At 41.4% G+C, this 24,041-nt stretch overlaps 1 pseudogene; it reads left to right on the forward strand.

The window, feature by feature from the left end:
- The first annotated feature begins 13,646 nt into the window (after positions 1-13,646).
- Positions 13,647-24,041, forward strand: part of LOC125097232 (40S ribosomal protein SA-like) — a 51,420-nt pseudogene continuing 41,025 nt past the window's right edge.

A 24,041-nucleotide genomic window follows, 5' to 3' on the forward strand; every position in this document is an offset into this window, starting at 1 on the left:
GGTGGGGGGCTTTTGTCTATTCTTATTCTGTTAGGAGGCTGATAATTTTGGTTTTGTGTATTTTAAGTCTTGCTTCTAGGGGACAGAAACCAGGAGAGCTTTTGGTGGAGATATAATCAGAAGCCTCAAGCATATATAATTCCCTCTCAGAAAATTTGCAAGATTGTAGAGCTATTTAGGACAGGAGACAAAATTAAGCAGAGAGCCTTATGAAACAAAGATTAAATTCAGAACCTGCTGGAAGAGGGGGCCTGGGGAACAGCCTAGGTTATCATTTGAAGATTCTGAAGGCCAGGGCAAAGGTAGAAGAAGCCTTATATCAACGTTTGTAACTCTGCCTTCATTTATCATGATTTCTAGCTGGATTAGGGTGAATACTGTATTGTCCTAGCAAAAGGAAGGATGAACCTTTCTGGAGGAAGATATTACCAGAAGCCTATAAAACTTTTAACACCTGGAAATTAATTGAAGATTCTGAGACATTCCAAAAGATAGGACCACATGACCAAAAACCAAGGAAAAAAGAGATACAAGAAAGACTCACAGATATCCAGATAATGGAGTTAGCTGACAAGAACGCTAAAATAACTGTTATTTTTCCTTTTTTTTTTTTAATTAAAAGAATTATTTTGGAAAGAGAGAGAGAGCATGCACGCAGGGAGTGACAGAGGGAGAGGGAGAGAGAAATTCTAGCAGACTACTTGCTGAGCTCATAGCCTGATGTGGGGCTTGATCTCAAGACACTGAGATCATGACCTGAGCTGAAACCAAGAGCTGGATGCTTAACTGACTGCGCCACCCAGGGACCCCTCTTCTTTTAAATTTTAATTTCAGTATAGTTAACATGTGTTGTTTATTTTAGTTTCAAGTGTACAATCTAGTGATAACTCTGTTATTTTTGTTTGAGAAAAGTTACAGGGGAAAAAAAAGGTTGAGGCTTTCATCAGAAAGTTATTCTATAAGATTAATCAAAAATGAACATTCTATAACTGCATGCAATATTTGGAATCAACAACAAATTAGGAGGATAAAACGGTGGATTTGCACACAAAAGACAATTAGTGACCTGCAAGATAGGTTGGTAGGGAACAATGCACACTGAAGCATAGGAAGAAGAAAGTAACAGAACAACCTTTGGAGGCATGTGGGCACAAAAAATGCCTTTAAAAATGTGTAGATGCAAAGAGAGGAGATAGAGAATGGGAGGAAGAAGGAAAACTATGAATATTTAAGGACCCAATTTCTCTATATGATCATCTCAATAGATTCAAAAATAAATTGACAAAAATCTAGTAAAACCAATACCCATACATGATATACAGATGGCATATTAGCACATGAAAAGATGCTCAATGTCATTAGTCATGAAAATACAAATTAAAACCACACTCGCTAGAATGGCTAAAATTGAAAAAAAAAAATACTGTATCAAGGGTTGACAAGGATGTGGGACAGCTGGTACATAACATTCCCGGTAGGGAAGTAAAATGGTGCAACCACTTTAGAAAGTAAACTTGTGGGTGATGGGTGCATTCTTTTATCTTGATTTTGGTGATGACACATACCAAGACTCACCAAATCTTATACTTCAAGTATTTGCAATAAAGTTGTATTAAAGTAGCCCCCCCAAAAAAGAAAAAAGGAAAAATCATTATTGCTATACAGTTGTCTTTAACTGCCACCCCACATCTTCTGAACAGGAAATAGTTTCTAATTCTTCTTTGTTCCCAAATCACTTTTTAAGTCCATTATAGTACTTATCAGAGATCTCAGTTATCCATTATTCTGAAACTTGGGGGCTGGAAACAATAAGTTACTATTTCTTATATTTCTGTGTGCTGGCTGGGTAATTTCTCTGCTGGTCTTGTCTAGATTCAGTCGTGTGGCTGTAGTCAGCTGGCGAACTGGCAGAAGCTGGAGGTTTTAAGATGATTTGGGCATAGATGGGTGGAAGACTACGACCTCTCTCACCACATAGTTTCTTACCAGTTCTTGGTCTAACCAAATCTTCCTTACATGGCAGTTGGGTCTCTAGAGAGTAAAAGTAGAAACCATGAGGTCTCCTAATGGAGACTTTATGCCAGGCAAATCCTGCCACCTTCCCTTGGTGAAGACAAGTTACAAAATCAGCCCAAATTCAAGGAATGGAGAAGTTGACTCTATCCCTTTAGTGTGAGAAATGGCCATGTCATACTGCAAAGGGGCATGGACACAGGATGGCATTATTCATCAGAGACCATTATTGTAATGATCTAGTCTTCCAAATAATGCCTTATTATCGCAGGCATGTTTTTTTTTTTTTTAATTTTCAGCATAACAGTATTCATTGTTTTTGTACCACACCCAGTGCTCCATGCAGTCCGTACCCTCACTAATACCCACCACCTGGTTCCCCCAACCTCCCACCCCCCCACCTCTTCAAACCCTTCAGATTGTTTTTCAGAGTCTATAGTCTCTCATTGTTCACCTCCCCTTCCAATTTCCCCCAACTGCCTTCTCCTAACTCCCCATGTCCTCCATGCTATTTGTTATGCTCCACAAATAAGTGAAACCATATGATAATTGACTCTCTCTGCTTGACTTATTTCACTCAGCATAATCTCTTCCAGTCCCATCCATGTTGCTACAAAAGTTGGGTATTCATCCTTTCTGATGGAGGCATAATACTCCATAGTGTATATGGACCACATCTTCCTTATCCATTCGTCCATTGAAGGGCATCTTGGTTCTTTCCACAGTTTGGCAACCGTGGCCATTGCTGCTATAAACATTGGGGTACAGATGGCCCTTCTTTTCACTACATCTGTAACTTTGGGGCATGTTTTTCATACCTGTATCCTTTCTGTTGTATCATAAGTTCCTTGAAGGTAAGAATCAGATCTTACTTATCTTTGTATTTTTCTTTGCAAATATAGCAGACCTTTGCACATTGTGTAAAAAGTTTTAAATTTTTCTGGATACTAGGAGAACTAAAAAGTCAGTGAAAAAAAAAAGCTAAAGTTGAAAATGCATCATTGCAGCAGTAGGGTAGAGAAGATATATTGCGAAGCATTTAAAATCATAATCTCCAGGCAAAAGCAAACGTGACCATTGAGGAGTCATCAGAATATCTTAATAATCGCAGCATTGTTTTTTTGTGGGTGTTTGTTTGTTTGGCAAAGAAGGAAAAGTAATACAATCCACAATTTTATAGATGAAAACAGTTGCAAAGCTCTTTAAGCAGCTGGAGCTTTATTTAAATACAACTCTTCTGATTCCATATTCTAGGCTTCTTTTTTCTTCAAATTTTATAGGACTGCATTGTTCTAGGCAACTGGAGAGAGGGGTGGATAACTTAGGAGCTTTAAATTTACTAAGTAAACATTCTATCCTTGGTATCCTCCTTTTTGTATGTGTTTTTCTCTGTTGCAAATGAAAGATTTAAAAAGAACAATGCTTAAGGTGCTTAAAATAAACTTTCCTCATTTCCTTCAAGTCCTTTCTATTTCTAAGCAGTTGGATTTCGAGAGAAAAAGTATGTTGTTGAGCAGTTCTGCCAAAAGCTTAGTCCAAATTCTTTAGTCTTTCCTGGAAATTGTAGCTAGTGTTTTGTCTATCTGCTATTAACACATTACCCTTTGCATGCCATCTGATATCTGGCATATTTTATAAACAGGCTGAATGCTCTAAGCTGGATTCCAGCTACATTCAGGTTTTATAATTATATCTTCCTGCAATATTTTTCCCACTCAGATGGCTAATAAATAGTTTCACTTACTAATTTAAGATTCAGCTTTTCTCTTTGTCTCTGCAAAATTTAGAAATTCAAAATGCAATTCAGAAAAAAACTGTCTTCCACACTCACTTTTACCATTATGTCTTTGGTGCCCAGTAATGAACCAGATTATGAGGGAAGTGGCTCAAGAGAGTCAGGAGATCCAAGTCCTTCTTTTGAGGATCTTCTGCTATCAGGGATATGGACAACCTTGGGTACTCGGCAAGCTCTAGAATTCTGTAAATCTAAGTGAGTGACACACTTGGATCACAACGATGCTGTTAACTTCTTGTAATGCATCTTATTTTAGTTTTTTTGTTTTTATATAATTCAACAAAGGGTGATTAAGTCAGCTTGACACAGCATATTGGTTCATCTTTACTCTGCAGTAAGACTTCATGTCAGTAACCTAAATAAAAATATTGCATCTTTCCAATTTGGAAAAAAATATAAATGAAATATAGCAATCTTAAAGAGCAAGGCATTAATTCAGTCTAAATCAGTGAGTTAAATCTTTCATGATTCCATGGCTCCCTCTGAATACCATTAGCACATTGTTTCACATCTGTTGTGTGATGCCTCAACACTGAGGGAAAGGCTGTATCTGATGTGTGGTTGGGTCCTTGGTATTTATCATGATACCATATTATGGGTTATCCCTCTTTCTACCTGGGTTTTTATTAGCTCTGTATCAATTTTGAACTTCTGAAGGCTTGGTAAGGGAGTTGTAAACTAATTAAAAAGACATGGACAGATTTAAACTACTCACCTATTTGCAGTGTGCTTTTTAAGTCTTCTGAACGTCCGAGGGGAGTGGTTGCTGCTGATAGACCTGGCAGTGGTCATATGGGAAGATCTACTTTCATGGCTGAAAAGTCCTTAACTTTTCTGAAGCTATGCTATTAGTATTTGTCACTCAGAAACCAGCAGTTCTAAGCCGATCATTTCCTAGCTGTGGGAGCTCACACAAGGTGACTAGCCTCTCTGAAGTCTCAGAGTGTCCCCATTTATAAAATTGAGACAATGATATCTCTCTTTAGGGCTGTAAGGATTGAAACTCTCTATAACGCCTGGTGAAATGCTTGGCATATAGAAGGTGCTCAGTAAATGGTTGTTGTTAAGATAGCAGTTTTCAGGACTCTTTCTGGTCTCCAATTTATTGGAGATTTTATATATATATATACATATACACACACATACATGTATATATATATATTTAAAAGAGAAATCTTGAATATTTTTGAGCTGAGGAATGCGAAGTGAAAACGTTCCACTTTCTCTCTCTTTAGACCTTTATTGTGTGACTTTAAGTATTGAAATCTCAGTCTGTCAGACACACCTTTGATGAAGTTAAGCAACCAAAAGATCAAACACATGGCTTTGAATTTGTTTGCGGCACTACAACCCCTAAAATAATTGCACCGAAGTATGATTTGGGGCCTCCCAATAGTTTTCTTGAGAGCTGATAAGGTCCTATGAAACGCCTGTAGTTTCATTGAAATAATGTTTAAATCTAAGTCCCAGGTCTTCTGTTTACTAGTTATTTGATCCTGGTCATTTAGCTCACCTGCAAATTGAGTATTAGACACTATTATTAGTGCTCACAGGCTTGTTTTAAGATGGAAGGAGACTTTGCATGGAAAATGGCTTTGTCATCTGGATAGCTGTTGTCTTACATATACCACACATCCGTGGGGGTGGAAATGGGACTTCCAATTAATGGTAAACTTTAGACACACCTCCTTTCTCATGTGAAATAGAACTGACTACAGTTCACTGGATTCTTCAAAATCGAGTAAGAGGAGATATTTCATCTCATGGCATTTATTTCTTTAGGAGCTATATATTTTAATAGTTTTAACCTTTCTCAGTTACTAGCTTGACTTCTCCCCTGCCCTGGGTTGTATATATCTACCATATTTTGCTTACAATGGTTGGTTTGGGGGGAATTTGTCATTACTTATTGGGTTTCCTTTGGCATTTGCTTCCTTGCAGAGAAGTGGACCACTGGGTAATTTTATTAGAAAATATTTTGTTCCTGTGCAGAAAGGCCCAAGTTTTATAAAAGATGCCTGTGACTTGATAGCTGCTCTGCCTAATTCCGCGGTGAAGAACTAGCAAGCTCATTGTTGCCACTGTATACCTCACCCATATTTCCACCCTACCCTTTATTCCCATAAGCCTGTATTTTATCTTCAACTCAAAAAGTTTTATCTGAACTCAGTTTAGACTCAAGTGGGGAAAAAGAAAGAGTATTCTTTATTAATCTACTGAAAAGGGCTAACTTATCCCAGACTGATCCTTCAGAGTCTGGCCTCTGAAAAACTCCCTAGAAACCAGTTACAGCTGAAAGTTTAAGACAAGCAAACCGACTTGTGGTAGAACCCTGAAGTGACAAGGTAGCTGGGATAGCTTGATTTCTTCAGCTGATGAATGCTGAGGCAATGACATAAGGACAGTTCCAAGGTTCTGCCACATGGTGGCTGGGACCACAGTTTGGACTCTAGCTGTTGATCACACCATGTGAGGGGTTTGTATTCTCTTAGCCATGCAACTTAAGGCAGTTGGGGGAAATTGGAAGGCGAGGTGAACAATGAGAGACTATGGACTCTGAAAAACAATCTGAAAGGTTTGAAGAGGTGGGGGGGTGGGAGGTTGGGGGAACCAGGTGGTGGGTATTAGAGAGGGTACGGACTGCATGGAGCACTGGGTGTGGTACAAAAACAATGAATACTGTTATGCTGAAAATAAATTAAAAAAATGGAAAAAAAAAAAAAAGCTCCACAGTCTAAAGGCTGAGGTTTCTCTTCCAGTGCCTGAAGTTTGGCCCTCCTAGGTACTTGAATACTGTTCAAATGCAGTGGGAAGCAGGTTCACACACCTCCTATGGTGTTATCTCTGAATTTCCCACACCCTGAACATGGTCCAGAAAGCTCCTTACTTGATTATCCATCCTTGGTTGCTGTCACCTCTAAACCTTAGCATTATCTTCCCCAACGGAGTGATCATAATTTATCTAGAGCTCTCTAGCTGACAAATTTCATACAGATTATCTAATTTGGCCTAAGACAACAACATTGAAGATACAGGTATTCCTTACCCCATTTCATAGGCAAGGAACTTGAATCCTGAGAACTTCAAGGTCATACAGAATGAATGACAGAGGTGGTTCTCTGTTATCCAGATCTTGGCCTATAATTCCTATGCTCAGTCACTTTATAATCCTTTCGTAGGTGTTGCCATTTCCATAAACATCTATTGGACCACACAGCAATGCATGATTCCCTTGTTGCTATGGGAATAGTTGAATGCCTTGTTTTCCAAGTCTTTTTCTTTACCTCAGATAGCAGTTCCAGTGATGGATTTTGCTTCAAATAAAAATAGCCCATCTCTCTGTGTGCTCACTTTATTTCTCAAAATTACACCAAAGCTGATATTGAAATTGGTAGCACCCTGATGCCACAGAAACGGTATCTCCAGTGAAAAATGAAAGAATACTAGGTTAGGATGGATCTGGAAGAATGGAAATTTTGTATTTAGAGCCCAAAGGGAAGATTGGATGATAGGAGGGAAAGGGGGAAACATTAGGAAAGAAGGAGGTGTTAGAAGAAAGAGAAGTCAGGAAATGACAGAGGTTGGTGAGGATGCAGAGAAAGGAGAACCCTCCTACCCTGTTGGTGGGAATGGAAACTGGTGCAGCCACTCTGCTAAACAGTAGGGAGGTTCCTCAAAAAGTTGAAAATAGAGCTATCCTACGACCCAGCAATCGCACTACTGGGTATTTCCCTAAAGATGAAAATGTAGTGATCCGAAGGGGCACGTGCACCCAAATGTTTATAGCAGCAATGTCCACAATAGCCAAACTATGGAAAGAACCTAGATGTCTGTCAACATGAATGGATAAAGAAGAGGTGGTATATATATACAATGGAATACTATGCAGCCATCCAAAGAAATGAAATCTTGCCATTTGCAAAGACATGGGTGGAACTAGAGGGTATTATACTGAGTGAAATAAGTCAATCAAGACACTTATCATATGATCTCTCTGATATGAGAAATTTGAGAGGCAGGGCGGGGGGTTGTTGGGGGTAGGGAAGGAAAAAATGAAACAAGATGGGATCAGGAGGGAGACAAACAATAAGAGACTTAATCTCATGAAACAAACTGAAGGTTGCTGGCGGTTGGCGGGGTAGGGATAGGGTGACTGGGTTATGGACATTGGGGAAGGTATGTGCTATGGTGAGTGCTATGAATTGTATAAGCCCGATGATTCACAGACCTGTACCCCTGGGGCAAATAATATATTATATGTTAATTTTAAAAAAATATAAAAAAGAAGAAAGAAGTGTGCACACACTGCCTTACTATTGTGGCTCTGCCCATTGGTAGAGTGCAAGTAGAAATGAAATCTGGATGGCAGCTCCTGCTTGTCAGGCCCAGGGGAAATTCTGGGTGTGCAGGGTGGTCAGGCCACTATCAGCACTTCTGGGACTGTTAGGGAACCAGCGGAATTACGACCATGGTGGTGCCAGATGGGTATTAAGTCTGATACAATTCAGAAAACACCTTTACTCAAAGGAATTAATTTTAGTTTCACATCCCACTTACTGGACCAGAAGCTGTCCTACTGTAATCTCAAATAAGAGAGGAAAATAATGACATCTAGGTTCAGCCAGCAAAGAATTCTCATCTTCCAAAAGTAATTCATGGGTGATTCAAAATAGTTTTGTTAGGGATGAGGACATAGGTACATAATATAAAATGTGAGTGGCATCTTGAAAATTGTTGCTATTTTAATAAAGACCGCACATAGGACCTTCCAGAGCAAGATCATCGTTGCACTTTTCATGCTAATGTTGTTGAGTATAACTTTGGGAGGAGAGGAAACTTCTAGATTGAATCGTATCAGAGATAAATGATGGTAGAGACTAGAGCTGTAAAGAGTGAAAGTTGAGGGCATTTTGGAGACACCAGAATGAGAGAGAGGATAGGTAAATTGATCCAATGGATGGGTCTGCAGAGTCTGTACAAGGCAGATATTGTAAAGCTGGGAGTGTAGAAGAATGGAAAGAGCATTCATTTTGGAGCCAACAGACTTGAGTTTGAGTCTTGGCTCTATCGCTTAGGTCACTTTGAGCAAATTATTTAATCTCTCTGAGCTTTCACTTTCTAATCTGTAATAGAAAAGGGATAATACCGGCCTTAATAATCCCTACATAACAAGGTTGGTAATAGAATTAAGAGAATCCATAAGAAGGATATAACAATGTATGTGTTCAATAAATACCTTAATTTAAAAAAATAACTGAATCAAAGAAACTTATCCTGAATGGATAACTCAAAAATTCCTTCCAGTCCTAAAATTCAGTGACTCTCCAAACCAGGAAAAACCAGCAATGACGAGGACAATCAAGATGTGATGACAGACTGAACAAAGCACCTAATGCTAGATGCCTGGTGACCTGAGTTGACCAATGTGCAAAATGAATGCACATATTTGGACCTGAAGCTAAAGTGGGGTGGGGGTGAATTTTGGGCCCAGGAAAGAAAGGATCCCCTTTTTCTATAGACTAAGGAAATGAAAGAATTTAGGTTTGGAGAGGATGTGGGATCAAACAAGGAGAGTGATCCCATGGGTTGGGGCTAAATTAGAAGAGGGATTTAGAGCCGTGAAGGACAGTGAAGATTGAGGGCTGTTGCAGGGAGGATTGCAAACAGGGAAGATGTGATATCTTTTCTCTTAAGGAGCTTACAGCTCAATGTGGCACACAATGAGGCCAAGCTAGCTACAGTGGAGAGTTTAAACAAGACAAGCAAAGCAACTTATGGTGGAGCTGACTATATTTAGCATCAGCTTGGGATTTGGTATAGGATGCCACTGTATTTTAAAATTAGGAAGAGGAAAATAAAGTCAAGTCAGAGCAGAGCCCAGAGATTTGTTTGTGCTTTTTAATGCCAGAAACTTTAAATGGCTTTTCTTCTCTGTGGAAGGCAAGCATATCTGTAATTTTGCACAGTTGAGAAGACGTGTTTCCGCTATCCCTCGAAATCTCACTCCCTGTCTTGCAGCCACAGAAAGAATCACTGTGGCTCCTCACATGTGCCAGAGGCTTTCTCACATCTCTCTGCTTTGCCACGTTACTCTTTCTGCTTGTGCATCCTGTCCGCATCTATCCAGTAACCTCTATACTTCAAGCACTTTGTCTAAAAATGTGCAGGTGGAACTTCCATTGGAGAAGACCTTCTTGACAACTGCCCCTGTATGTCACCAAGCAGGCTGACTCCACATGCCTTTGGACACCATTATACTTTGTTTTCCTTCTATTATTTAGCTAGACAATTCCTGGGATGGCTTGTTTGCTCTTTTTGTTGTTGTTGTTGTTGCTTCTTTTAGGCCGTGGATTTCTACTAGAGACAGAAATCCTACCGAGATGGCACATGAATAATGTGTGGCATTTATTGCATGATTATAACATGGCCTAAGACCAGTGGTTCTCAAAGTTTTGGTTGCATCAACAGTGCTTGTTAAAGGTGCATATTTTCTACCTCCAACCCCAGAGAGTCTCATTCATTTGGGGGTGGGGGTCTGGCGTTTTAACACCTAGGTCACCCTGATGCAGTTGGTCAGCTGACTCCAATTCACAAAATACTAGCATGGATTCCTCATGTCTTCTCTGGCGTCCTGCTCCTTAACTCTGGGCTGTTTCTCTCCAAGAAAGGAGGAGCCAGGGGCAGTAATTTGGTGAAACTCAAATCAGGTGGACACTCCTGGGTACAATGTTCTGTCCTGAAAGTCAAAGGCACAGACTAAAATAATAATTATTTGTTGATGATGTTTATCCCCATTTCTCCTGACTTCTTTTCCACTGACAGTCCATGACTGGCCATATTTAAAGCTGTGCTGATTGATTTTTTTGTTTCTTTTAAGGTACCATGAGTAGCTGCTCAAAGCTAGAAGAATTCATGCATTTGAAAACTGAATTGTGATGAGCTTATCTATCAACTGCATGATGCTTCCTCAATCATCCTGTTGTGAGCAATAAATCCATCATCATTGGAAGCAAAAGCCTTTCATTATACTTGTTCATATAGCTCGGTTGGAAGGCCCAAATTATCCAAATCAACACGAGCAACAACAGCTACCATTTATTTACCTTTCACTTTGTGCCAGGGCTGTGCTCAGTGTTTTACAACCAACTTGTTTTTTTTAATCCTCATTAACACCTTTGAGGTCAGTTTTACAGATGAGGAAAGAAGGAGCTCAGAGAAATTTAAAGAACTTGACCAAGGGGGCACAGCTAGGATGAACACATATGTCTACTTGACTACAGCTCCTAGATGTCCAGATTACGCTGCAGGCTAACTCCTTAGAACCTGCCTTTGTGGTCTACAGATAGTAGACTTGTTCTGGGACACAGGCAGAACTGAAAACCCTAGTTTCCAGACCCCCAGTGTAATTTCCTTTTCATGATCTTACACATGGGAAAAAAGAAGAAAGTTGGGACTATTAGTAATTAATTCTGGTGAAATGAAAAAAAGAGAATGACCTCTGACTTTCCTTTACTTTTTTATCTAATTTGGGAAATTCTTGATTCATCTAAAAATTGTGGTTTCTAGAAAACACTTGCCAAAAGGTTAAATCATGCTGTTATACGTGGCCTTAGAACAGATTATCTGGGCACTGCCCTGGTTCCACCAACTTCTATTCCTCCAGTTTTGTAGAAAACAGTAAGACTGACACATAATTCTTGGTCCATTCTGAAGATTCTCAAACCCCAAAAGCCTTGTTAGACCCATTCAACCATTGCAGAGCCTCTTCACGAACTGGCAAAGGATAATAGCTAAGCCATGAGGGCAATATTTTAGACTGAGAGCGGGCTGGTTTTATGAAAGTCAAGCAGTTTTTGTGAATATTAAGCAGAGGCAGACAGTGGCATAAGCAACACTGTGAGCAGCTGGGACTGACTTAGTATGGGAAAGAGACCCTACGATGTGGCACAGAAAACTCTAGGTTTGCAGCGGGTCCCTGAATTTACTCTCAGCTCTGCCTGTGGCTCAGAGATCCTAGATGAAGCTCTCAACCTGTGTGGGCCTGGTTTTTATTTTAAATGATGCTGTTGGTATAGGTGAGAATCAATGAGCGTATCTGTGAAAGAACTATACACCCCAGCTGTTAGGAGATTCACCTGTCATCTGTCTCTATTGGCTATTCTGTGGTTTTTCTCAACAGACCTTCACAGCTGATGTGACTGAGATCACTGCTCACAGCAGGACTGCAGCTGGTACTTGGAATTGAACTGCTGAATATTTATGGTAATTGAAAACCTCAAAGATGAGTTCTGAAGTTGGCAATGTTGCCCTTATCACTCGTGTCCTATTAAGGAGCTAAAATAGTTGTCCTGGTTGGAGGTCATTGTTGCCCAAAGTGTACCCTGTAATGTGCAGGGTGAATCAGAGTAGAACATAGAAAAATATTTTTAGTGTATAATTAGATATTTATTTTGCTGTGTGTTTTTTAAAAAGATTCATTTGAAAAAAGTAAAATATGAGTCAATTAAAATATTATAAAGCAAATAACGATATGGATGGTAAAAGCGTATGACAAAAATAATGAAAGTGGTACATAAGCGATGACAGCTTAGGATCTATCCCTAGGATATAAATCCATATCTCCTTAAGCAAAATTCCTGGGGCCAGATGTGTTTCAGAATATCTCATGCATTCTTGTCACACCAGGGGTAACTGGAATGGCACTTTCAAATACATTATTTCCACAGTAAAACATACAAATATTCTCTATAACTAGGATAAACAAGGCCTATAAGTAACATCACACCAGTTGAGGTCAAGTATTATAGCCAAGCAAGTTACAAAAGGTATAATTTTTCAGATTTTTTGCATTTTGGAATTGTAGATAAGACATTTTCCACCTGTAATAAAATAGGCCAGGAGGAAAAGAGACAAATCTAAGAACCTTAGACTTGCACATACTTTGTAGTTTATAGAACACGTTCCCTCTCATTATCTTATTTGTGAAGTATACACTCTCATATTATAGATGAGGACTCTGAAGCTCAGAGAGGCTAAGTGACTTAGCCAAAATCACACAGCTCAACTGGTAACAGCTGGTCCAGGACTAGAATAGAACTCAGGTCCTCTGTCTACAGATTCTTGGATCTTCAGTCACCATAACCTATACATCATCTAATAAGTTGTAAAGAATCAAAATTGTAGAGGTTGACTTCCTGAGTATGTTCCTTGGAGCACAGAGATTCTTCCTTCCAGGGGCTCTCTTAGCAGACTCTGTAATTTCCACAGGGAGGCTTCTGGAGGGAAAGAATGAGAATGGAGGTCATAGCTTTGACCTTTTAATGTTTGAACGAAAGATATATCCAAAGTGGTTGGATCACTCTGTTCAGGCAGAGCATAAAACCCAGTCCCAAAATGCTTGTTATGGTCCAGGGGCATTTCAGAGGAAACACTGTCTGCTATTTCCAGAAATTCTAATAATAATAAACACTTACTGAACATCTGCTATAGACCAGGCACTCCTCCCCATAACATTTTGGAAGATTATGACCACTCCTCTCCTCCAGATGAGGAAATGAGAGTTCAGAGACATAGCCAATGTTCCAAAGCTGGCTTGGGCCAGACAAGTCAGGCTGGGGCCAGATGTGTTCTGCTGAGGGCTGCAGTCTTGCCTAGTACTCTAGCAATGACAGAACCCTGGATTTCTGATCCATCCATAAGAGGGATGCCTTTTCCCTTGACCTGAGACAGTTGGTAGATAGTCTAGACGGATTGGTTTGGGAGGTGGAGACTCAAGCACATCTTCCACAGTCATCATGAAGGTAACTTCAGATGAACTCAAGAGAGCTATATTTGCAAGATGCAGATGCGAAGACCCTCAAGGAACTTGGCCATGATTATTGATATGCTTCAAAGGAAGGAACATTTCACAGACCCTTTTACAACTGGGCCCCACATTTTGCTTGTGTCCCAGAAATCCAAGTGCAAGTTGATTCAGCCACCCGAGTTTGATGGTACAGACCCCGGCAACAGGGGAGTAAGAGAGAATTCACTGTAGTCAGGAAGCCATAACAGGTGCACATGATTAGAATGTGAAACAAAGGTGGCATTTGGGGAAGGACTAGGAACACAGGTTAAATCACAAGAGGCCTAGTTGTGCTCGCTAGATAGAGTTGGTTAGATTTGTCCTATAGGCAATGGAGAATCAACCAGTGGCTTTTGGCTAGAGGAACAACATGGTCATATTTTGATGTGTGATCTCTTATTTGATTTGGAAATCAGGGACCGCTTCCTGGAAGAGGTGTCATTTAACCTAGGACTGAAAGGATGGGTAAGATGTCAAGCAACAGAGGTATTCATCCATGGCAGAAACAGCTGTGACAACAAAGTATGTTCAGGGTTCACAATGCTGTGAATCAAAACAAACCATTCCCATGTGTTGAGCACCTGCTGTGTACACTGGCACATGTACATTTATTAACTCCTTTAATCATGCCAAAAGCCCTGCAAGGAAAGTTTTAATTCCTAAGACATGGAGGTGGGATTCAGATGCATTCCTATCAGACCCTAAGTGCATTGTCTTCCCATCCCACAGGCTGTCTCTCCTATGGAGAGACACAGTCTTGACTCAGAGCACAGAGGGAAATGGAAGAACAGTGGAGGCTCAGACAAAAATGAAAGTTGAAAACATATTTCAAAGAGTGCTGACAGCTTAGTGGCTATTCCAATTTGATCTCTCCATTACTGCCCTCAAACTGTACCTGTTCCCTTATGGGGCAATGTTAATCAAAATGAGATTATTATGTGCGGGAGAGGAGTTCTCCCAAGGAACCAGTTTTAATTCCAGGATTAATTCTCCTAACTTAGTTACTGTCCCTTTGTCTTTGTCTTTCTCTTCACTTTTATGAGTCCATACACTATAAAGTGAAAACCGGAAGTCATAAAAAATCCCAGGAGCAGGCCTGCATCTAGCCGTTTGAGGACAGAGAGAAATTCCAGAGAGTTGGCTAAGATTTGGTGAATGTGAGCTGGATCCTGGGGTTGGCCTGTGGGGGATAGAACCATTCGCAGGACAGCCGCCTACGTCCACCCACCTCATGAAGCTCAGAGGATTTACAGCAGAAGTCAAGCCGATGCCTCTGGAACAATCAGACACACTTGCAAGCTTAACAATTAGCTACTGACTGAAAGAGAGGAGGGCAGTGGGGGAAATGTGGGGCCATCATGGATGGCTGCAGGCAGGGAAGGCTCCCTGCACTTGCAGGAAAAGCTCTATGTCTTGAAAGTGGTGCCCTTCACTAATGGGCCCAGTTTGGGAGCAGCATGGAGAGGGTTTCTTCTCTGCTGTGAACACATCCCACTGAAGCAGACCCATTGATAGCATCAGGTCATCCATACACCAAGGGCACTAAGATTAACCCAAGGGAGTAGTTACAGCTAATTATCCTGTGGGATCGATATAATATTAGGAGGCAGACCTGCCCCCAAATCTCTGGGCTCATACAAGTTACAGTGACTGGGTGAGAAGGATAGATGAGCACCCAAAGGTCTAGGGGTCACCGGAGTTTGGTTTCCCGTGGCCCAGGCTCAGATCAGGTGTTTCCAGGATAAAAACAACCAAAGGGACTTTAAAAAAATAAATGATATTGTCAAAATTGAAAGAGTATCACTTTTTCTGAAAAAGGACAATGACTGTGCATGTGTGTCATACTAAAGTCCAAGAAATGGCCACAGGGCCCTCAAGGAGCAGTGTACCTTCAACCCTCTGTTCTCCACATCGGGATTTCTCTGTCTTTGGGAGCATGGTGTAAGCCAGCCTGAGTCTTTCTATCATTGAGCCCCTGGGGTGCAGCTTCTTCTGGCCTGATGCCCAGACTCTCCCATTCTGTCTTCCAGAGGTTCTAGAATCCCACCCCTTGGATGCTGCCTTTCCCCACTGATCATGAGAGATTTCTCTCTCATTGCCTCCAAAGACAAGCAGATGAGCTTCTCTTGTTTGAAGGTTTTGTTTTTTTTTTTTTTCTTTCTCAACTAATCACAGTGGGGACACAGACAGCAGAGAGACCACAATAACAAGCACAGGTTACAAAGTTTAGGAAATCTTAAACAATTTGAGCTGCCACAATCTTTTCCTACAGATGCTTGGCAGATTGGCCAAGAAGAAAGTGGTCATCAAGTCTGGGTCCAGATCCTGGCCTAGGTACTTACCAGCTGTTGTCCTTAAGCAGATCAGCTACTTATCTCCACCTGCCTCCTGGTGTTGTGGAGACATGAGATTACACACACACAACACTGCACCTGTGTAACAGATGCTCCACACAGAACACTGTTTACCAACATTGTCACTGGGAAGGCCCTCGGACCCCCACTCTCTATCTTCATTCTTAAAGGCGAGGGCCATTGCTTTCTCCATGAAGACCACATTTCAAGCTTGCAGGCTGCAGATGGAAAATGTAAAACCATGGGCATCAACCAGTCTCTCTAGCTGCCCATTTGTCTGCGATAAGTGATTGCATTTTTGAGGATTCAGGATGGGGCTGGTGCCCTCCTCATTGGACCCCAGACACATATGAGTGAAATGTCCCCTGAGAAGAGTACCTGGTAATTCTCCTTTCTCACTGAAAAGTTGAAGTCAACTGTTCTATTTCTTTTTCACATTCTCTCCTAATCTCGGGGTAGTGAATATCAGGCCTTATCATTTCTCCTGAGGTAAAGAGGCAGAGATGTCTAGACATGTTCACATCTTGGGACATGTTTCATGTCAAAGGTGAATTTCTGTTGGGCCCTTAACTATCCCTGTACTCTGAGGTAGAAGTTTTCATAGAGATGAATCTGGCCAGAGTTTCACTGTCAGCTGGGAGAGTCAGTCACTGTCCCCATCTGGTTGGACAGTGGTTAGGCCACATAGTGCCACCTCCCCCCTGCCCCCACCACCTGCCCCAGAGGATCCATATCCATGGCAGGCCTGCCACTCCCACCATCTCCCTCGAGGTGTTCCCACATTTGGATCCCATTTGGGAGTTTAGATTGGGTTAGAACTTGGATCCCCACAATCACTCAACAGAAGTTCTCTTGGGGGCATCCACATCTGCCTCCTTCCTCTTTGATGGTGTGATTGGGTGTGCAGAGCTCTGATACATGCTTCACTCCCCCTGGGAAAGGAAACTAATGCTTGCTGAATGCTCATTGTGCTGAGTACTGGTTTCAGAATGCTGGGCGTGGTCTCATTCTCTCTCTCAACAATCCTTTGAAAGCAGGAAAGAGAAGTGAAAGGGGGCAGTGAGTTTGATGTTTCCCTGTGAACACGGGTGACAAGTTTCTGTTTGGGAGTTAAATCAGGAAAACCCAATCATGGAGTAAACCAAACACGTATCCGCTGATGAGAAACCTGGGAGTCTGGTACTATAAAAAACTGTAATCAGGTGATCTGATCCTAAGAAGACCAAGCAGGAGTCTTTGGAACCCACCTAGCAGATACCTATTCACTTGTCATTTATGGTTTGGTGAATAATTGTGGAACCAAGGGGGAGAGTAAGGTAGAAGAATAGAACAGAGAAAATCCTTAAAGAGCCAGGAGTGGCTGTGCCTTTCAAACACTGTCCAGTGGAGAGTGTCTGCTGCCTCATGGGCATCACCATTCCTATTTCTGGGTGGATGTATTATCTCATGGATCAGTCTATGCAACTCGGCATCCCCACTGACCTAGCAAACCTCTGATTGCAGTCTTGATGTCCAGGTGTTTGGTGTATAGGGAAAGGCAGTTGAGAGGTGCTGAAGTGGGCAACTGGGCTTGGTTGGCAGGGGCATCCTGTCTTAAACCAATGAGCAGACATTCTTACTTGTGTCTCAATCTTCAAGGGGTGCATGCCCGGTAAGCCCGAGGCATGTGAGCCCGAGGCATGTGAGACCTCTGAGACCTCCCTTGCTCCCGGCAAGTACAATGTATACATTAAATTACATTACAGTGTATTCTTACTGGTTCATCTGCACAGGCTCTAAGGAAAAAAACAGCTATTATTCAACCAATAAATAAGTGTGGATGTACTTAGAGGTTCCTAATAAAAATAGAAATTAGAGAACAAAGTCATTTTTTAAAGATTTTATTTATTTATTTGACAGAGTGATAGAGCACAAGCAGGGGAAACAGCAGAGGGAGAGGGAGAAGCAGGTCTCCACTGAGTAAGAAGCCTGATGCAGGGCTCCATCCCAGGACCCGGGGATCATGATCTGAGCCAAAGGCAGATGTTTAACAGACCGAGCCACCCAGGCACCCCAGCACAAAGTCATTACTAAGCATAAACAATGAAAGTTTGAAGATGATTTTAGGGTGATGCTCAAACATGTGGACTGAAGGAGGAACATCAGAACCTCAGGCAGCACCAAGTCTCTTCTCTTCCCAGGGATAACTGTGTATCAGGTCATATTATCTCTACTGGGTAATTCCCATTGCCCAGAGAAGACACAGTGTGATTCAAGGAGCTGTGATATTTATCCAATATTCACCAGAGCCTTTTTCTTGCCTTGGTGACTTTTCTTTTTGGAAGAGAATACTCACTTAGAAATGTCAGAAAATTGATAATATTTATAAAGGGCACTTCCATCACACAGCATGAGTCTGGAAGGCAAATGAATGATAGGAGACATAGTTTCTGCCAGGGCCACTTTGTACAGCTGTGTAGGTTGTGCACTGCACAACCCTAGTGTGTGCTCTTAGCACTATAGTCTATGCAACTGTCCCCTCTCCCCAGGTTGTTCAATGCAATATGTGGCATATGGGGGACTTTGTCATATCTAGGGAGCTTATAACATAGTTTGGATTTGAAGGTGACAGCTACATTGATGAACTCCCCATAGTGTCTCAGATGTAAAACATTTTGCTCAGTGTAGGAACTGGGACTGGAAACTGTGAATTCCTTTTGTGAATGTTTTAGTGCATTCCAGTGATGTGACTGAAACCGAATATATAGAAAAATTCTCACATGGGAAGAAGCTGGAATGTGAATAAGAAGGAACTGTCTGCTCCAGCCTCACCTTTGGGAGCCACGGTGTCTCTTCAGGAAGAATGACAGACTGTAAGAAAAGTATGCTTTCAAGTACCGTGGCTCTTCCCTCTTTGCCATTGTCGAGTGACAGCTTGAATATAATTGGCTGGAGACGATTTCCCGAAGCCACCATAAAAATGAGTACACATGATTTATTTCAGCTTGTGAGTTGATGTAGCAGCATCTGCCTGTTGAGAAATAGAAATGGTCTGTAGTAGTCAGCTCCAGTGGCCATAAGAAAGTACCACAGACTGGGGGCTTGGGGGGGGGCTTAAGCAACATGAATTAATTTTCTCATAGCTCTAGAGGCTGAAGTCTGAGCTCAGGGGTCTATAGGGTTGATTTCTTCTGCAGTGTCTCTACTTGGCTTGCAGATAGCCTTCTTGCATGGCCCCATGGCTTTTCCTCTGTGCACATGCATCCCTGGGGTCCTTCTGTGTCCACGTTTCCTCTTATACAGAGACCGGTTGGAACTGGACTAAGGCCCACCCTCATAGCTTCATTTTAACTTAATCACCTCTTTAAAGGCCCTATCTCCAAATACAGTCATGTTTTGAAGTACTGGGGGTCAGGGTTTCAACATACGCATTTTACGGGGACACGGTTTCCCCTATAGAGCACCTGAAGTATCATAGGGAGGAGTGAACTTTGCCAGAAAGTGGACTGCAATATACCAGACAGAAATCTAACCAGAGACACAGCAGCAGCTCCCCAGGAGATATAATAGCTCATCCTCCAGCCTTGGCCCTTGAATCTAAGTCAGACCCATCTGGAGGAACATGATGGCACAGAGTCCGAGGACTTCGCAGATACCGTAACAAGGCATCTGCACCTTGTGACTTTCAGACCAAGGCAAACAAATGGAAAAGGACAGAGGGACAGACTATATCACTGAATTAAAGACTTCATATTGAGTTCACAGGGCCACAGGCCCCAGAGGGCTGCCCACCCAAGAGAGCGTGGTCATAGAGGACTCACAAGGCAGTATCTGATTACAAGTACCCTTCATGGCTAGTGTGGGAAGTTAAACTGAGGTGTTACATGTTTAACCAGGGATAGAAGATTAAAAGGTGTTTGTTAGATGAGTCCTCCTTTTTTGTGGTCTGTGTAAAAGCAATACTACTAAATAATTATTACATGAATTATTGAACTCTGGAACTATGCTAAAGGTTTATACACCATATATTACCTTGAATCATATATTACCTTGAATCCTTTCAGGTGGGTTTTAGTTGAGACCCAGGATCCAAAGGCAAACCAAAAGTAGATGTCAGCTCTGGGCGCCTGGGTGGTTCAGTGGGTTGAGTGTCTGCCTTCGGCGCAGGTCATGATCTCAGAGTCCTGGGATTGAGCCCTGCATTGGGCTCTCTGCTCAGCAGGGAGCCTGTTTCCCCTCTCACTTTGCCTGCCTCTCTGCCTCTTTGTGATCCCTCTCTGTCAAATAAATAAATAAAAATTTTTTTAAAAGTTTTTTTAAAAAAGTAGATGTCAGCTCTGGTATTTGGTCTGTGGCATGGCCCACTCCATAGCCACACAGTTAACCACTGGGCTATGGGCTAGCGCAGAAAGTTCTGGAAGGCAGAGTCTGGGGGCTGGAGTCTCAGTTTTGCCAGCAGCCAGGCAGGCCATACACTTCTCTTCCATGTCAGAAAAGGGACTTTGGTGGGGGTGGATGGTAAAGAAAGCTATAAGGCTTCCTGGACTCAGTAAGCAAGAATTGCATTTGAAACACTTTGTCTCTTCTTCCAGACAGTGTCATGGTGACAGTGGCAGTAGGCAGGAGGAGTAATTGGTGTCTCTCCTCTGATTCTACATTCAATTTCCTTGGTTGGAAAAATTAGATTACCCTAGAGGTTGAGAAAAGGAACATTGGTAATAAAGTGCAAAGAGATGGATTATGTTCGGATCTTTAACCTTTCCAAAGCTAAGCAATTGATGTAAACCCTGCCTGTTTGACAGTGACGGATGGCGGAGGACCTAAGAATTTTAGTCCTGTTTCTAAGGATAACTTTTCTTGTATCTAAACAAACCCTCAAAATGACCACTAATTAACCTCTTTCCTTGGCGTCTCTGTCCAGAGGCCAATTTTGATGGGTTTCTGGTTACCAAAAATCATAGTATGGACACACTTTTGGTGGTTTCCCCTGAGAAAGGTGGTCAGTCTCTTTTTTTTTTAGCTTGTTTGTTAAATTTTATTATTTTTTATTGAAGAATAATTGACATGCAATATTATATTAGTTTCAGGTATACAATATAATAATTCAATATTTACGTACATTATGAAATGATCACCAAGATATCTAGCTACCATCTGTCACCATACAAAGTTGTTACAATACTATAGACTATATTCCCTGTGGTGTACATTACATCTCTGTGCCTTATTTATTTTATAACTGGAGGATTGTACCTCTTAATTTTATCTATTTTATCTACCCCACTACATCTCTCTTTTCTGGCAACCATCAGTTTTTCTTCTTTATCAATGAGTCTGTTTCTGTTTTGTTTTGTTTTGTTTTGTTGATTCTTTTGTTTTTTTCTTTCAGATTCCATTTATTAAGTGAAATCATACAGTATTTGTCCTCCTCTGTCTGAATTATCTCACTTAGCAAAAAACCCTCTAGGTCCACCTACTTTGTCATAAATGGCAAGATGTCATCCACTTTTATGCCTGAATAATATTCCGTAGTAAATGTATATACCACGTCTTCTTTATCCAACCATCTATCCATGTACACAAGTTGTTTCTGTATCTTGGCTATTATAAATAATGCTGCAATTAATATAGAGGTGCATGTCTGTTCAAGTTAATGTTTTCATTTTCCTTGGGTAAATGCCTAGAGGTGGAGTTGTCAAATCATGTGGTAGTTATTAGAGAGGTCAAGGAGTTGAATTGCCTTGATGATTTTTGACTCACACATTTAGTAGTAAAAGTAAGTTTAAACATTTTAAGAACTTTCCCTCGTGTATTGGAAAGAGCATGGATCTGTTAACCAGGACACCTGGCTCCTAGGTCCACTCTTTAGCAGCCTGTATCCTCCCAGTATGCAGCAGGCCCCCAACTGACATGTGCGACATGAATGGATAAACCTAGGAACTAGATGTGAGACTTCAATTAAGTCCCCATATTTATCTGCCTCAGTTTTCTCATGTCAAAGTTAGGTAAGGCTTGACCTCTGGACCTCTCAGTTACATGGTGAGGGTCAGATGAGAAATCAGAGAACCATAATCCTGGCTAACATAGTTCAGCGTTCCATCATGACAGGCAGTCTTTGAAGTGTTTATACAGCTCCTCTCTTCTACTGCGAGAAATCACTTTCTAGATTGACAGCAAAATTCCTCCAAAGTGTGTCTAACCATCTTTAATTCCTCTTGTTCCAGTCTCCTTTCAATAAGGCTTTTATCCCACCGCTTCACCAGAAAGGTTCTTGTCAAGGTCATCGGTGACTCCACATCACTAAATCCATTGCCAGTCTGTGCTCATCTTATTTGACCTCTGTCTTCAGCATTTGCCCCAGGTCATCACTCCCTCAAAACCATTTGCAGCCACCACAACGCCATCCCTCCCCCATACCCTATATACTACGTGCCAACCCGTCACTCTGTGGGGGGACTTAACCTCCATCCATCCCACCTCACTTCTCAAGGATGTGATTGTCAGTAATAACACCCCTCCATCCAACCATGTCAACATTTGGGAAAATGGAAGCCACAATTTTACAATATAGCCCAACCCTCCTGCTTGACAAAAGTGAGAGACCAGAGCCCCAACACCACACAACTGGCTAATGGTAGTGCTCTAAACCCCCAGCTTCTTGCCTCTTAGTTCAGTGCTCCAGAAAGTAACGTCTCCTACAACAAAAAATATAAAGACTAGAACAATCTCAAATCAAGACTGCAGAACTTTGTTTCCAGCTTTGCACTCCAACTTTCAACTAATGGCATTTAAAGTAAGGTTTAAAAAGTGTCTGGAGTTTCACATTTTCTATAGCTAGTAAAAATTTAACTTCCATGACAGGGCTCATTGCCATCACTCTTAACTGTATCTGTCAGGAGCCCAGCTCATCTTTTTGATGAGGAGAAGGTGTCCCCAGAGGATACTGTCCAAGAGTAAAAGAGGTGTTAGAATAATCCCAGTCAAGCTCAAGGCAGTGAGCTATTTTGAGCTTTCTTTATAGATATTCTTAGACCTGAGTTCAAATGTATTGTACCATTTATTGAGCATCTACTATGTGTCTACCATCAACTGGTTATTTTTACACATTATGACACTGAACACCTACAAAACCCAATGAAGTAATAACAATTATTTATCGATCACCTACTATGTGCCAAGAACTTGACATTCATTATTCCCAATCCCCCACAAATCCTCTCCCTTCCTCACAGGGCTAGAAACCCAAATCAGAGTTTACTATCTACCACTGGTCCTTGCAGTAAACATGTTACTATTCCAATTGTGTACGCAACAGAGGCATGGGGAGCCTCAGTGACATGTTCAGCAACACACAGCAGTAGTGAGTCGACCCCAGAGCAGGCCAGCCTGTTTACTTCCGACTCCACTCACAGCTACAACCCCATTAAATCTGTCTGCTCAGGTCAAACTGGGAGCCTGTGGATATCCAAGTAAATGACTTGGATATGACCCACAAGGCAGACTGTAGGTCAGAAAACCCCAACGGGATTGTCTGAGATAGCTCCAGGCTCTTCTGAGAAGAGGCCACCACACTCTGGATAACTAACTCAGGCTGCTGGTCAAGCCTGGGAAGCTGGGAACACATCACTTGCTCTTCCTTGGAGTTCAGCTCCGGTTCATTCACCTTAGTAAAATCACATTCTGAACAGCGGAAAGAGTGTTTCTCTAAGTACAGGAACACCTTTGAAAGGCCCATAAGAGATTGTAAAAAGTTCTGAGTGTTGTTTATAAAGTAATCAGATTAGGAAAATGAAAATGAAGTTGGCCCTATAACTGAAAACGAAGTATACCTAGAAGGTATAATTAACAAGAACAACAAACACGGTGAAAGGAGAACAATAGTGACTTTTTACTTTTGCTTTTTGCTATTCTGTTTAACTAAATGAATCTTTTGAGTCAGTTCTTTGCTATAAATATAGGCTCATTTCCGTTTCTTTAAGGACTGGACAGATTTTACCCATGCCTTGTTGTGTGTCAGAAGGGAAGGATATTTATTATGTGCTGACCATATGACCAT

Source organism: Lutra lutra, chromosome 4, assembly GCF_902655055.1.
Source record: "Lutra lutra chromosome 4, mLutLut1.2, whole genome shotgun sequence".
Classification (NCBI taxonomy): domain Eukaryota; kingdom Metazoa; phylum Chordata; class Mammalia; order Carnivora; family Mustelidae; genus Lutra; species Lutra lutra.